This window comes from Dermacentor andersoni, chromosome 11 (genome assembly GCF_023375885.2).
Source record: "Dermacentor andersoni chromosome 11, qqDerAnde1_hic_scaffold, whole genome shotgun sequence".
Lineage (NCBI taxonomy): Eukaryota > Metazoa > Arthropoda > Arachnida > Ixodida > Ixodidae > Dermacentor > Dermacentor andersoni.
The window spans coordinates 102,359,137-102,376,144 of NC_092824.1; the positions used below are offsets into that span (position 1 = coordinate 102,359,137).

The window sequence follows — 17,008 nt, forward strand, 5'->3', positions numbered from 1 at the left end:
ATCGCAGGCAGTTGCCTCTAAATAATGTTTTATTATCTTTGATGAGATGCGACACGAATAAAGCTTATGCTGACTGTATGTACACTAAAGAAACTCTCAAGTGGGTCTGCTAATTTATTTTGAAATACAGACCAAACAAGTATACTTTGTTTAGTATTTTTAGCGCTAGAGTAAAATAATAATGGTCAGTAGATATCGCGTAAAACGTCTTGGAACAAAGGAACTTACGTCATTTGCAGCACTTCGTTGTCATGTGGATAGCATGTTAGCTTTCGACAGGTGTCGTTCATATCCACTTCGTCAGTAAAATTTTGGTCCTCATATACACAGTTCCCTGAAAGCAGGCGGTTATTCAGAAATTGGTCTAACATTGAGGGTAGGACGGTAATATACTGATGAAGACGCAACTTATTAGAACACGAGTTGGCGCTAATTCGTAATGCCGCTATATGGACGTTATGAGTGTAATTGAGTACAACGCATAAGCTTCCCTGAAACGTTTTGTGTTCTGTTGCGTAAATTGGTCAATATTACACCATCTTAAAATTTAGAAACGCTAACAAAGTCCTAGTCTCACCCGAATAGCGAAGCACCGATTGCGATGGCAAATTAGTAGACAGCCACACGAACTAAGCATAGTAGGTTTATCGACCTTTAGGCGTGCAAACATTCGCTAACTAACTAAATTAGCACGCATGCATGTGTCACGCGCAAACAAGCAAACATGAACTCATCTGACTCGATGACCGCCCAGCTCCCGCTGTCAAAAGGCTGGAGTGAGAAAGCGCGGCAGTAGCAGCAAGCGAATTCACCTTCGTGATGCCTCTCGCTTCAACGCAAACTAAGCGGCGAGTACACGGCACACACGAAGCTATCAGATGTCCCCATCGCAGATCACTTTAAAGATAGGGCCCACACTGCTGCGCTGTGCGCAGCCGCCCCCGGCGTGGAACGCGCACAGCGGCAGACTGTTACTGGCATATGGAGTTATATTCTTCGGTTTATGCGATATCGAACGGAGTTTCAACCAATATTTTCAAACCAACTATCTTTAGATATTCGGACTGACGTTTGCGTAAACTGTTGCGTAAATGACGTTGTGAGAGTGGTATTAGATATGACTCTCTCTTGGTGTGCGCTGCGCATGTTAGGCAATAAGCAACTGTGCCACCTGGAATGCCGCAGTGACTAAGAATCCAATGAAACAAAATTTTATGCTGAAGGCTTTTGGCAATTGAAGTGGGAGACGTTTTGAACATATAAAGGCGAAGGCAAACATTATGGCGCGAATTTTGAGCATTTTCTGTTGCATCGTAAAAGATGTGGCGAATACGGACTCTGATCTTTCATTAAGACATGGCCCATTTGCGAAAATCTGAAAGTGATCTCTATAGGTATAATCTGTGTGCCAGAGTGTTGATCGTTTCACAGCTGTTTCTGGTAGGTCACATTTATGACAGGTGCGCAGCCCTTTGGTTGATACCTAAGGAACGCCTAGCGCCAAGGAGGATACTCTGCTTCTGTTGACTAAACGTTATGCTTTGGGACCATGCCATTGCGATGTTGTATTGTTGTGTGTAGGTTTGCACCGCTTTTATGATTTAACGCCTAAAGAAGCGGGTAATCTTCATGCTGGCGAATGTAATTGTAGCAAGTCTCTACAAATCACAGTGCCCGAAAAGAAGACTGGCGCTTGTCATCAAATACTAAATCACCTGCCGCTGCAAGTGGTACTCCGAGATACGATGGTTGTTGAATTAAGACTTACTAATGCGCTGAAATCTTCATTTTTCAAAACTATTCATCGGCACTTTTATATCGCTCCCTATATGGTCCCCGTGAGTGAAATACATGCGCACAACCGCTTCTACCTAGCCTACAGGTAACATGAAATCACGTGAAGTAACATCTCTTGACGCCTACTCAAAAATCGCCTCCAGTGTAATAACTACGCCTCAATCGATGTCAAAGCAGTGTATTTTTTTAGCCTGAGCTAAAGTCGAGCGCAGAAGTCTATAAACCATGGCGCGTGCAAAAAAAAAATTTCTAGCACAGCCGGGCAGCGTGAAATTGTATTACAGCATGGCGCTGGTCAAGCGGGCGCACGTCGGCACTACACTCGATTTCAGCCTTTATGCCTAAACTGCGAAGAAAAAGGAATTTAGTGGCAACTATGGTCCTTATACTTTTTCACTCGACTGTGCATAAAAAAAAGTCGTTGAGGGCCGCATCTGACCTGTAGAACGAACAAGGGGACTGCTGCTATGCTGTGGAGAACCGTAAAACGGGAACTTGCTTTGTCACGAAACAAGGCATGGAAAGAGGCGGAGTTAATACAATGGAGGCGATTTTGAAGTAGATATCGAAAGGTGGCTTCAGTCTTGTTATCGGACCTGGCGGAGTGCTGGGACACGGGCAAACATCAAATATATATATATATATATATATATATATATATATATATATATATATATATATATATACGTAATCAAGGAGTACAGACCGCTTACGTAAATACATAAATACCTTGGAAAATAAAAATTATAGGGTTTTACGTGCCACAACCACTTTCTGATTATGAGGCATGCCGTAGTGGAGGACTCCGTAAATTTCGACCACCTGGGGTTCTCTAACATGTCCATAAGTCTAATGTTGAATTCCAATGGCGGAGTCGGAGCAGCCGACGGACTCCGCGAGCGAGCACTCGACTCTGGCGTAGAGCAAGGCCTCCAAATCCGCGAGTGGAACACAACCTGCGCCGCCGGAGCAAGGCGGAAGCGGAACTTGTATCGCCGAGTTACCCAGGGTACATTGCGTGTTGTCATTTCCTTCCGCCGTTTGCTCCCAGCACCGCCGCAGCGGTCACTTCTCTCTTCAGCGCCGTTCACCAGTTGTTTGTTTAAAAGTGCGGAATGGATATCTCGCCAAGCTTGCAGCAGCTTTTGCTTCCTCGCGAGTCGTGACCGGTGGCACCACCCAGCAGACAAACGTGGGAAAAAAAATACGTCACGCAGAGTTCCGGTCCACTCCACCGATTTTGGCGGAGCATCTTTTTCTGCTCCACGGAGTGACTCCCGCTCTGAATCCACTCTGACTCTCTCATTGGAACACCTTACTCCCGCCCTCACTGTGTCATTGGAACAAACTTGCTCCGAAACGAGCAGAAAAACTTGTTCCGACTCCGCCATTGGAATTCAACATAAGTATACACTGGTGTTTTCGGATTTCGCCTTCATGGAAATGCGGTCGCCGTGGCCAGGATTCGATCCCGCGACCTCGTGCTCAGCAGCCCAACACCATAGCCGCTGAGCAACCACGGCGGGTCCCTTGAAGATATCTACAGAGGTTCCACAGCAACCTTAATTCTGCAATTCTACAAAAGAAAAACAGGAACATACCTGTAAATAAAGGGGTTAGAGAGGGAGACACAATCTCTCCAATGCTATTCACTGCGTGCTTGGAAGAAGTATTCAAGCTAATAAACTGGGAAGGCTTAGAAGTAAGGATCGACGGCGAAATCCTCAGCAACCTTCGGTTTGCCGATGACATTGTTCTATTCAGCAACACTACGGACGAGTAACAACAAATGATTGAGGACCTTAACATGGAGAGTGTAAGAGTGGGGCTGAAGATTAATATGCAGAAGACAAAGATAATGATAAATAACAGTGCAAAGGAAAAAGAGTTCAAGATCGCTAGTCAGCCTCTAGAGTCTGTGAAGGTGTACGTCTACCCAGGTCAACTAATCACAGGAAACCATGACCATGAGAAGGAAATTCACAGAAGAATAAAAATGGGCTGGATCGCATACGGCAGACATTGTGAGCTCCTGACTGGGAGCTTACCATTATCATTGAAAAGGAAGGTGTACAATGAGTGCATTTTACCAGTGCTGGTATATGGAGCAGAGACTTGGAGATTCACAAAGAAACTTGAGAACAAGGACCAGGCTAAGAGCGATGGAACGAAGATTGCTAGGCATAACATTACGAGACAGAAAGAGAGTGTTTTGGATGAGAGAGCAAATAGGTATAGCCGATATTCTAATTGACATTAAGAGAAAAGAATAGAGCTTGGCAGGTCATTTAATGTACCGGTTAGATAACCCTTGCACCACCAGGGTTACAGAATGGGTACAAAGTGAGGGCAAACGCAGTCGAGGACGGCAGATGACAAGGTAGTGTGATGGATGGCTGGATGGATACATGGATGGATGAATAACTTTCTTGAGGTCCGTCGGTGCGCGCGATTAGTGCGCAGCGGGACGCTCGCACGTCGGGACAGAGCGGCCATGCCCCTCTGCCACGTCGCGGGCCCGATGGACAGCCCAGAGCCGTGCTTCAAGGTCCGAGCTACGTAGAGCTCGGTCCCACTCTTCCTTGGTGGTCCTGGCCCCCCGGCGCCAGGGGGCAACACCAGAGAAGGTACAGCGATGAAATTAGGACATTCGTGGGCCCTAGTTGGAATTGGTTGGCGCAGGACAGGGGTGATTGGAGATCGCAGGGAAAGGTCTTCGTCCTGCAGTGGACATAAAACAGGCTGATGATGATGACGTCGTCATATTATAGGAAGCCAACAAACAATGTTGCCAAGGTGCCATTGGTATTTTTTTGTTGGCTTCTTTTGAGCAATAAAGATCGGGCCCTTTGATTTTCTTCCTGCTCGCTCTATATATATATATATATATATATATATATATATATATATATACGTGTGTGTGTATAGTTGTGGCTGAGGAATTCATGCTGGCCCCGGGCGAGTAGAATGCAGAAAAAGAGTGCGACGTGCGTTGAATTAGCACAGCATATGTCACTGACATTTCGGGTTATAAATACACATGCATACATATTGATTTATATAGTCATACTTCTGACCAGAAGGTGATCAAAAGCTTCCTCCAAGTAGCGAGAAAGCCTCTGAAGGACGCTGGCAGAATACGCTAACTCTTCTTTGACTCATGATTGCACAGTGCACATGCAGCCCTCACGTCGTTGAACAGCCCCATTTTGTTCGCGCGAAACATTTATTGCGGCGGTAATCTTCTGTTGCATGTATTTTACTGGCGCTGCCTATATTAGTGCACTGTCAAAAACAGCCCCTAAGATATCGGGCTGCCGTGCGTCATTCAGAGGTTTCCTATCTGTCACCCCACGAAACTTTTCCCGGAGTTTTCTTGGCTTTGTTTCATTTTCAGTGCATGACCGGTACTCTTTCACTCACAAGCACGGCGAGTACATTCCAGGTTTGTTTGCTTTTTATTGTGTCTCAGAGATATTACATTACTTTGTCACACCAGGAAATTCATGCGATTTTGAGCTTCGTAGCAATCTCAGGCAAAGCTCAGTGAAAGGCAGTAACTCCTTCGCCTGTTGATTACGTGCAGAAACAAATACCATATTTCGCTGTTGGTACTGAAACGATAACCACAGTAGCGTGTTTTGTATGGCAAGAAGCAGAATTCTTCGAAGTTCATATGGCACGAGACCAGGAAATTCCGGTGCCTTCATGGATTTAGCCTTTACTTGTAATCTGCGAAAAATCTGTAATCTGTATATCTGCAAAAAATCAAATTTTCCGATGCATGCAATTCACGTCAGAAGTTACTAGAAGCCGATATTTGCCACATTACATCTATGCTAACGCGCACAGAATCGCTTAAACTGTATCATTTACGCCCATAATTTATTTCCTGAGAGTCTTGTGCACTGATTTTCTCCTTACAGTTATTGATAACTTGGTGTATCACGGCACTTTAAGGAAGTAGTGCTATGAGCAAAAAAAGTTGCGGAGCCTCAACAGGGCGGGACTTACGGCCACTGGTGTTGACCTTAATGCTTACAAATTTGACGCGGCCGTAACTTGTCACCTCCGTATGCAAAAGCCACAAAACCCAGACAACACACAGTCCTTTCACGAGCATGTTTCCGGGCTTTGATCAGAGCGCCTTTTATGATCTGAAACAGCAGCAAAAGGGAAAGGCCTCTGTTTTTTTCACCGTGCAAGAATAACACTAGCAAGCCACCACAGAAAATAAAAATAAAATCAATCAGAAGGCCAACTAGGGGCTCTATTCTCTGCCTGCATGGCGGCTGCACGGCCGTCATTATCCACCAGCTTTATTTGTGATCGGTTGCCGAGAAGTCACGTATTTTGAAATTTGTGCCAGGAAGCGGAAGATTTGCAAAATGCTATTTTGCGTTTTCATCAAGATGGCAAAACGTGACGTGGAGGTGCAAATTTTATCGGCTAAAACATTTCTCTGGTCATTGGCACCTATATAGCAACTGTAGCGTGCAAAAGCCCTTGCAATGCATCTACAATTTCACGAAAATGTGGTGGCGGTGCAAGATAGCCGCCATGTCAGGTAATTGACTGGTCGAAGAAATTCAGAAATCAATTTCGGAATAAAGGTTTATATACCTTGGCTGATTGAGGATAGCAAATAACCCAACGGCAAAATCTTTTGAAAAAGCTATAGCTCGGGGGCTCCAATATAAATACATGATGATGCAGAATTCATTTTTCTAGGCCACCACTAAACTGATTGTAATTAGGTTTGTCTAGGGGGCGTAATAAGCAGAGTTTTATTTAGGTTGTCGATGTTAAAAATTTTGAATATCACAAAATTAAAAAAGAAACTACTGTATCATGCCTACAACTCTTAGGAATAAAGACAAGAGGATATCACACTTATGTAAACTGCACCAATAATGCATTTGTTGCGGACAAAAATTCATTTATTAAACGCCGCTCTGATTTACATTACTAATCTGTGAGTAAGACTTCCGCAAAATTCTTAAACACTGTGATGATTTCCTGAGAACCGTCAATTCATATATCAAGTTCAACCACTTTAGGTGCTATAACAGATTCAGCTTAAGAAAGCTTAGATATTAGTTTTTTTTTTATTTCGCGTTTCAATTTTTTACTCATTAGTTTTTTGGAATATTCGTAAAAAAATTCAGCCCTATGGTGATGCGCTTGTATGACGTATCACCATTCCGTTATTTATCATCCACTTCATTGTTCTTTCCTTTTCTCGCTGCCCCTCCTAAGGCCAACAGCTTACAAAACACCTGGGTTGGCAATAAACGTTCTTTTCCCACTCGTGTCATGGCCTCAACGAGCACCAAAATCAATTTTATGCTCCTTAGAATTACTAGAATTTAACTTTCTCTCCTAAATGAAACAAATTAATTTGAAATCTGTTCACCATTTTTCTACATAAAGCTATATTTGTGCATTACATGCATTAGAATAGGGAAATTGGAGTCGACCAAGTGCTACATTTTTCTGCGATATCCTTGTGCGTGGATTTATCTACAACTAATAAACGCGCCACCAAACTAAAGCGCTGCGCAAGTATAATTTTTCATTCATTAGAACGCTATTTTGTCTGCAGATTGTGTTTAGACGGTACTTTACGATTTTTCTGACGTATGTTACTTTGAGGAATTCGATTACTTCACTAACGCCTCTGTGCGACTGAGATGGTCTACGTGGTTGGGGTTCGGAATGATGTATCGCCAAGCGATGTTCGACGCCGACATCAGATTTTTTTGCGACATGGAGCACTTAGCGCTATCGCATTTAAATTTAACTTGTGTCCGCGGTGTATATTTTCCCTATTGAGCATGCCACAGAGCATTTGGCAACAGCCTTTTTCTGTCAGTCATGTGCGATTGTTGTAAGCATGCCGGTTTGCGATTAGAATTCTCCACTTCACCTCATAAATGATTAAATTGTTCTTGAAATTCTGGAATTTGATAACGGAATATAATTGAACGCGATATCGTTAAGAGCCCTGTCTCGCAAAATATCCGATGTCGGCGTCGGATGTCGCTTGGCGAAAAATAATTCCAAACCACAGCCGCGCAGAACATACCAGCGACGCAGAGGCGTTAGTGAACTAATTAAATTCCTCAACGTAACATGCGTCCGAAAGATCGTAAAGTACAATCTAAACAGAATCTGCAGACAGGAGAGAGTCGGAGTGTAATTAGTGCATACGAAAAAACATTATTCTGTAAGGTTCATACCCAAACACAAACCCCTTTTCCAGCATCTACCATACATCTTGGAGGACATGGCGAAGCCGTGTCCTCCAAGATCTGCGCGCCAATCTCGGAGGCCATGAAGCGGCGCGCCCGTTTTCTTGCAGCACCACCAGATGGCTCTCGCCTCCACCGCATCGCATGCCGTTTCTACCAGAAAGCTCGCCTTCGTGCACAGCGTTCGGCGCCAGCGTTTCCCGCTAAACATTACGCTCCAGTTACCGGGAAGCGTGAGAAGCAGTCAGGGATCTTTGAATGCTATCGATTTCCAATATTGAAGGTGAAGCTTTAGCGTCCTCCGAATTTTTTACCTCATTCATAACCACAAATTTTTCTTCACATGCCACCAAAATAGAGGCGTATCTTATTCTTCTTCTTATTATTATTATAGGGTTTACATGATGTCTACAAAAATGCTGAGCCATTGTAGTTTGTCTGTTGCGGTCCAGTGACTTTTGCAGAATTTGTTTGCACAAGACATGTAGTTATTCATGAGCAGAAATATTGAATGTACCTATTTCTCTGGCTATGAACTCTATTACTGTGACAGCAGCAAGCCACCTTGACGCGAACACCAAAAATTTCTAAATTTTTTTTATTGTTCACATGGTAGAAGACGTGGACCCACAAATATGGCGCAGGCTACTCCTTGGCTCGTGAAGAGGTGGTAGAGTTACATACATTGTTTTCTGTACTTTTGCACATATTTTTGCAGGAGAAAGAGCAGAAAAACAGTTCACGGACACACAGCTACGTTATCGCCTACGATCAAATAAAATAGCAGGACATTAGAACGAAACACTCAAGCAATAAAGCGAACAGCTATCTTACATATCATACACAGCGACAGTATAAATAACCAAGCCTCTAACAAATGATTCATTTTTTAATGGGTTCAAACGCCCAACGATGCCGCTGTCACCAAGAAATTTCAGCAGCGCCTTTATGGCGATGCACACAACAACGACTTAAACCGCTGCAGTATTGCCTCCGAAATACATGCAAAGACGCTACCACTCTCAAAGGCTTCACGGCCCACAAAATGCGGCGCAAATCACCAAGCATGAAACTGCGCAATAGAGCTGTGTTCTACCTCACCTGCCTTTCAACTACACACTGCCACGTAGATACGAGTTTGATTCTCATTGGCAATGGTTCGGGAAATTTGTTATATTCCACCTTGTCGCTACGCTGAAAATTGCCGGCTAACGTTCATGCCGCGATGGCAACGACAGAGCAACGGAAATGAATACCACAAACACAATTTCAGGCTTTAAAGTTATGTCGTAGTAAACGCACAACGCCTACGGTTCATATTAATGGGAAAATTGACATGGGCTTTTTATAAATTGTTTAAATAATCATTTATACTTAAACTGCAGCGCGTACAGAATCCGGACAGAGGCAAATTAACAGGCACTGGCCTTACAAGAAATCCACTGCTGTCTTTTAACTTGTCTTTTCATTTGGCATTTTCTGGGAGCTTCACTTTAAGAACGAATACATATACTCGCCCAACTGTCAGTTCTATTGCAGTTCTGTCTAAAGACATTTTGTGGGAGATTAAGATAGAATGGGTATATATTTTGTGAGAAATTGAGATCTGAACAAGACTGAAAACAGCCCCGGTGCTTAAGTATCAGCTGTGATATTTCTGGAAGAAGCAAGGAAACAGGCCATTGTCTGCACATGTGCCGAAAAGTGCAACCAGGGTTCCCAAATAAAGGCAAGGCAACGGGACACCTATTAAAGTAAAGAACTTGTCACTCACGTGTTTCGAGCAACCTAGTCACGCCTTGAACAAGCTTACGTATGTATCACTAAAGCAATTGCCACATTTTGGCCTGATGAAAAAAATCCTCCAGCAGTTGACGAGAATCGCAACCGAGCGGCTGAATCTTGGGTAGACACAGACAGCTAGCATAACAGGCAATGAATAACGAACCAGCTGAGCTTTAAAGCGAATAGCTTACTCTCCCTTTCTCATCAGTTTCCGTGGCTGCCGGTGGCCAGGCTTTCTCCAGTGAGGGGACGTGCTCTCGCGGAACCGACTTACGGTATATTGCGCACGTGCCTACCGTCCTCAAACATAGCTTGCAGCGATGCGGAATATTATCGAGATTTGAGCAAGGAGAAGTCTGCCCCAGCCGAAGGTTCAGCTGTTCCCAGTGCAATCTGATGAGCCACGCCATGGCGATTCCGTCATATCTTGGTCACGCTCCCAAATAGAAGGTGAGAACGCCTCCGAACGCTCTGAGATGGTGCATGGCGCTTTGAAGGAAGCATGCGAATGAGTTTCGAGCGCTCTATTTCGACCAGCCAAATGTATGACACACCGCAAAAAAAAAAAAAAAAAAAAAAACTCTACAGCTCTCGAAATGAAACAGTCGAATATGCCATCTGAAAGTTTAGATGCTGTGGTAGGTGGTTGTACTGCATCGTGTTTCTCCTTCATCTGGGGCGATGGACTTGCGAGGTACGTTCCTCGACGAAGTCCGCTGCATTGTCGAGATGCGCCTTCTGGTCTTCCTGGTAAACACAGCTTCGCTAAGACCGACTCCCACATTGCGTGAGAGCCGCATGGTCTTAAATGGAATGGTCAAAGAATTACCTGGCCTCCGTGGAACAAACCGAGAACGTAGGTGAAGAAAGCTTCGCTTTAAAATTTACGCCGATCACGAAGATACTCCAGTATAAAAATACAGGGTTAACTAAGTGTCCATGCTAAATAAGGCAAGGTCGACGTGCATGATCGTTCAAATGATTCGATTCATAAATGCTGAATATATATCTCCATTCCGCTTATTCTTGTCTCTTTTTCATGTTCATCATTCACTCACTTCGTATCTTATTCGTACCGCATTTCACGCGCAAATTACGTCTACATTGCCATTTTTAGCGCCGACATTTCGCTGACGTTTAGTTTTTAGTTTTGACCAAGACTGGTCAAAACTGGTGGGTCAATCTAGGAGATAGTGCAGTCTATAGTGCAATGTGATTCATTTGCGAGTATATGCGCTGTAATCGCCGGCTTACCATTAATTCTGCCTACTCAGCGGCTAATTCTCGCTTATTGTGCGCACCGCCGAGATCACCTTGTAGACACCACAGCCTAGCGCGAGCCCTGTTTCTCCAAGTGAACTGGCTCCATTTCCCAAAAGTTAGCCTAATGGCAGTTTTGCCTCAACATGCCTGTAAATATGGTGGTGCACGCTTTACAGGATGGTTTAGCTGTGGTTAATATTCAACTATATTGATGCTGATTACGCCCGTAGCGTTAATTTTATCTACTCTGAGTCGAATTATCGCTTCTTGTCTCGTTGAGGCCTATATTTTGATAACTCTTGTGATTCACTACTTCGCTTTGAAGGCGCAAAAGGATTGTTTCGCTAATTAGCTAAAAAATACCCAGATCCCAGATATGCTAAATGTGCGTTTGCACATAGCCATCGGAATTAGCCCCTGGGGCCTCAGGTATGTTCCACTGGACATGTATCCTTCTTCAATGACGCTCTTTGGCGCCAACTTGGGTAACATTGTAATGTGTGCTATTTCATGAAATGCATGTTACGTTTTTTTTTTTAATTAGTGTTCTGTACGCAAGTAATTACCATTACACATGATATGCTTTAAAAACACAGTGTTTAGTTTGTTAATGAAATAAGGGTAGTAACATGAGCGTTCCATGTCAGATGTTTAGTCATTGGGACACTTAGGTATTAGAACAATGTGACCCTCTAGAAGATTGTTATCAATGCCATAGGTAACAATGAGGGTTGATTACAATGGGAAACTGAAATAATCTTGCACTTAGATACATGAAATGTCATTAACCATTAACCATTAACCACCACGCATATATTGTCGCCACTACGGTTGCTCGTGTGCGTGTCCGGGATGCGAGAGGGCCTTAGGGGCGTCGTGCTCCTGGAAGACCTTACGCAACGGATGTATAAGTGTGAATCATTCATGGGGTGGGTGAACGGGGGGGGGGGGGGGGGTAGGAGGAGCAGACGGTGCCCTATTTGTCTTATACCGGCTAAAGAGCCCTTCTGACTATGAGTGAGCCGACCGATGAGTGGGTCAAACGATGTTTGAATTGTGGAAGGGTGAAGTGCAGCAATTCAGCCCTGGGACAGGTATGGGGGCGTCTTAAATTAGAGCAACAGAGGAAATAGTGAGGAACGCCACACGCGAGGCGGAAGCTTGCTGGTGGCAGTGACGTCACCACCAAACCCGGTAAAGTGCACAAGTTCGCCGCGATAAAGATTACGGTACATTATAGAGATACACAGCAAGAAAGCCAGAAAAGCCGTGTGCACTGGCACCCAGAACGCCGAAGAGCGCGCGGTATTAGAGTAAACGCTAGGGTTGTCAGTATAACGATGAGAACAGCAATGAAGCACTTTCAACATTTAAAGAAGCCCTCAGAGTTCTCCAGAATTCAAGTATCTAATAAAAGGTTTATCCAAGATTCAGTTGTTTGAAAGCACCGGAAGAATGTGTACAAATTGTGTGTGTCATATCTGTATGGACAACAACATAGTACTGATGCTCTTATGGTTAACAATCTATCAATGATTTTTGCTGTATAGAAAATAAAAACTATAACAAACATAAGTGCACTGCCACTGCGAGATTGAGTGCGTATCCTTGAATTCTCGCAGTTCGATAAGTATGAAGGACAGGTTGAGAAAAACTACGTGAACTGAAGGTGGGAATTTATAGCACTAATCTTACGAAGCCTATCTACAATGTAGCCAAATGAAACTTAAAAATAACGGTTCCTTTAATTAGGTGCATAATTAATTACGCAAGATTGTTCCCTTCTTTATTAACTTTCCAATAACTGAGCATGGAGTTCAACGAAAATATAGCTCTCATTCGTAATTTATCCAGCAGATCAATAACTCAGAAACAAATATTATCGCTGTGGCTTTCTTTTGTTTCGTTACATGTTCCTTTACTTATTCATTCATTTCAAGTACCCTCAATTCTCTTATCATTAGAGGGAATTGGAGATACCTTGTCAAAATGTAAAGACGGGTCCAATAACACCAAGTTTGATACAGTAGGCAGAGACATAACCACAACTAAGGTTTTGCAAAATGTATGCAATATGTGTGCCAGAAAGAAATGTACTTGGAAAGATCCGCAACAAACTAAGAAATGTGAAGAAGGTTCAACAGCAACGTACAGCACTGCCAGAAAAAGTATAACAGCAAATAAAGAGAGAAGTGCAATTCAATGTGGCACGGAGAAGGCAATGATACAGTTCCGGTACTATTTATTACACAGGGTGCCCCAGCTGACGTCACCCAGAGTTTGAAAGTATGTGAATGCCACGTACCTGGACAGAGAAAAGGTAATGTTGTTCGCCATAGCTTGGAGATATTCAAATTATTTCTTTTTGCGTTCCGTCTAATTAAATAATTAGTCTTAATTATTTAACTTATCAAATATTATAATTAGGGGAAAAGTACGAATGAGAAAATTGTAGAGCGACATGAAAAATCCCGATACAGCTTCCTGTTGCTCAATAAGTGCTACATAAAAGTGCTTTTCCGAGCGTGAAAGGAGCCCGTGAACAGACGCAAAGTGCCTCGAGTGGCCAGTTGCGCGGCGACTATGCGTGTATTCGCGGGCTTCTTTCACTCTTGCAAAACACTTTTACGTAGCACGTATTGAGCAATAGAAAGCAGTATCGGGAGTTTTTCATGTCGCTCAACAATTCCCTCATTGACTCTTTTCATCTAATTATAATATTTGAGAATTTGAATAATTAATTAAGACTAATAACCTAATTAGGTGGAATGAAAAGATGTTATGAGTTACTCCGAGCAGCGCTAAACAATATTACTTTGGCTCTGTCCTGCGACGTGGCATTCGAATATTTTTAAACTCTGGATAAAGATAGCTGGGACAACTTGAATATTCTATAATGCCGACTAAATACAGTAACATTCATATAAGCTTGCTGCCGAGAAAAACTGAATGACTGTGACGGTAAATTGCGTATTTGGTTGTTTTCTGTGTTTGCGTGGGTACATGATTCTAAATTTGCGAAGTGCAAGTCGAAAAGGAATTTTAAAAAGTTGTTGTGCTACGATGAATACATCCATCTTTCTAGTGATGATCAATAAGGAGAGAACACTAAGTAGTCACGGAGACAATTCTTTTACGTAGATAATTATGCCAGTAAACTTTATGGAAGAGGCCCAGTCGAAACAGCGTTCGACGCCATTATAGACTAGGTAGGGACATACCGAACTTCATAGATGCTACGCGGGTTGTTCTGCTGCAGTTGGAGAGGGTGAAGGAGACGGTGCTATATTGTACAAGTTGTGGCGCATTAGTTCAAGTAATGTGGTTAGGTTGCAAAATAGTGGAACGTCAAACAAGAATTTATTCTACGGTAGTGACGGCAAGAAAAAGAGGTTCCAGGTAAGTATTTTCAAACAAACAAAGAAAATTCACGAGAGTAGATATGGCACAATAAAACTCGGAATAACAACTATTGCTTTAAAATTCAAGGACAATACACCCTTTTGGAACTTTGAAAATGAATCTAAAATACGTTGAAACATGAAGCGAACTTAGATAGCGCCGATGCTACATTGGTAGTCCTAGAATATTGCGAAATTTATAATGCTTGGAGAATTTACATTACCTCTATGTTTGGCAATACTGATAAAAAATTTCAAGATACAACGTGTTAGGCAACCAGCCAAATATTTCAAACACACAAAGTAAATTGCGGGTTTTAACGTCCCGAAATTGCCCAGTGGGCTATGAGCGACATCGTGGGGACTGCGGATTATTTTTGAACACCTTGGGTTCTTTTACGGGCACACGGGGTACACGACCGTTCTTTTTTTTTTTTTATTTCAACCACCATCGAAATACGACTACGGCGGCTGACAGCCAAATCTGTGAATTCGTTCTCTTCAGGACAAGGCCATAGGCAATGACCAATAAGCAATAAGCAACTGCTGCAGGTTGAAATATTACCAATCTGTAAATACTAGAAACTACAGATCAGTTCCCGGGAAAGCGTCGGATTGGCCATGTGAGTGCGTATGCTTATGCAAGAAAACTGATCGCAATTTTTTTTTAATCACACCACACGCAGGAAAAATCTAATCACACACTGAGGAGTACACGACATCAAAATACTTCCACCAACTCTACACTTCATGATGTCGAGGTGACGACTAAGACAGAGAACTTGCACTACATTCAAAAGGAGGCTCAGCGATATGACCCCAAGGGAACATATTTTTGTTCGCTTCATGCGACTAAATATGCAATCTTTGAATGTCCATGTGTTGAGAACACCACAGAAAATGCAATGGTGAATGCAATTTAGGAATAAGACTCTGCTTATACAAAAAACTAGCAAATACAGCCTACATATAATTATATTAGTTTCGAGCTATATTGTCGTGTTCTATTTTAAACTCGATAGGCAATTTTCGTACTTACTATATAGAAGAATCCTTCGTTTTTCGGCGTGACGAGATGTCAACACTACGAGACGACTTTCTGCGCTGAGCTCTTTTATGCTGAACATTCACTGCTGAGGGGCATTATGTACGTTCTATAAGGGCAAATGCGGATGATCTCGATAGACTTGTTTTCTGACACTCGGAAGAGATGTCAGGTATTTAATCATCAAAATAAACTCCGACGATGGCGATTACAATTGCTAAAATGCACCTGCTATGTGTTCTGTCGACTTGACGACTTTTTTCATTTTATAGTTTTATCTGCATCGTAGTACAACTTCGATTTTCTTGCTATAACTTTTCTAGGTGTTCGTACGGCGGCCGGGCAACCTTTGGAGACTTCGGTAGCTTATGCACGAACTTAGGAGGAAGAAGGCGTCTATAGCTAAGTCGAAAACATTCGCAAACAATCCAGTTTGTCGCCTTAAATATACCGCAGAGCGGTGCATTAGTTCTCCAACCGCGTTTCGCGAATCTTCGCGTGACATTCCAAATAAAATCGTTAAACTACTTACAGAGTTCCTTATCATACAAGTATACGTTCTCATCATCACAACTGGGACCTAGGAGCTTGCCCAAACAAGAGCGAAAAGTACATGCCATGGCGTATTTAGACAGTACCTAGCGCTAGCGTGGCGGAGGGCTCACTATTCCAATCAAACCGGCGTTTAGAGGTGGCTCTATAAGTGCTAGATACGCTGTATAATAATGTACTGCAGTAGACTATACGTGAAGCGCACTAGAATCGGCCGTCAAGGTGGCGAAATCAAGATGAATAATGCGCACGTCCCTCCTCCCTCGTCTTGACACACACACACACACAGAAGAGAGAGAGACGGTTGCGTGGCGGAAACGCCTCTACCTGGCCCGCTGCGGTCCAGGGTTCGATTCTTCGTTCAATTTTAGTCTGCTTTTTTATCAGTTTTCTTTTTCGTTTCTCTACTTTTTTGGCAGTGCCTCTCGACAGTGCCTAGTAGAGAAAACATATTCGAAGCTAAGATCCAATAATGACACATGACAGCAAGAAACGCGTACTCACGGCTGCTTGACAGCCAGACCTAATGCACCATCGCGGTCATGCCATGGCGCTTCATACAATAATTACTAGAAAGAACTCTAGCGCTAGTGTCTACGGAAGCTGCAATGGGGGCGGTTCAGCCAGCATGGAAATTACGGGAACTCCATGGATTTGCCCAACTTCGTCCTTCTCGCTTCAAGAGGTTTCGTGACTTTGTAAACTCGTCCTTCAAGTAGAGATTAGTTATAACCGTCAATTCAATGAGCATTATTAAGGTTGTCCTACGGCAGGATTCAAACAAAGAACCTCTAGCACAGAAGACCGATATTAAGGTCATTACGCCACGGGCCCATGCATTCCAAGCGAAATAACACGCTCTTATGAATGCATCGAGGGGTGCGTTTCGGTGTCGCTACGTCGATAACTTG

The 17,008-nt window shown here is 43.1% G+C and overlaps 1 long non-coding RNA gene across 1 annotated transcript; it reads right to left on the reverse strand.

Annotated features, from left to right (window-relative positions):
- Positions 1 to 234: 234 nt before the first annotated feature.
- Positions 235 to 15,625, reverse strand: LOC129386910 (uncharacterized). The gene is made up of 3 exons (XR_008614216.2): positions 15,540 to 15,625; positions 5,812 to 5,954; positions 235 to 334 (listed from the first exon to the last, which is right to left on the reverse strand). It is a non-coding gene; the product is annotated as an uncharacterized lncRNA (long non-coding RNA).
- Positions 15,626 to 17,008: the final 1,383 nt, after the last annotated feature.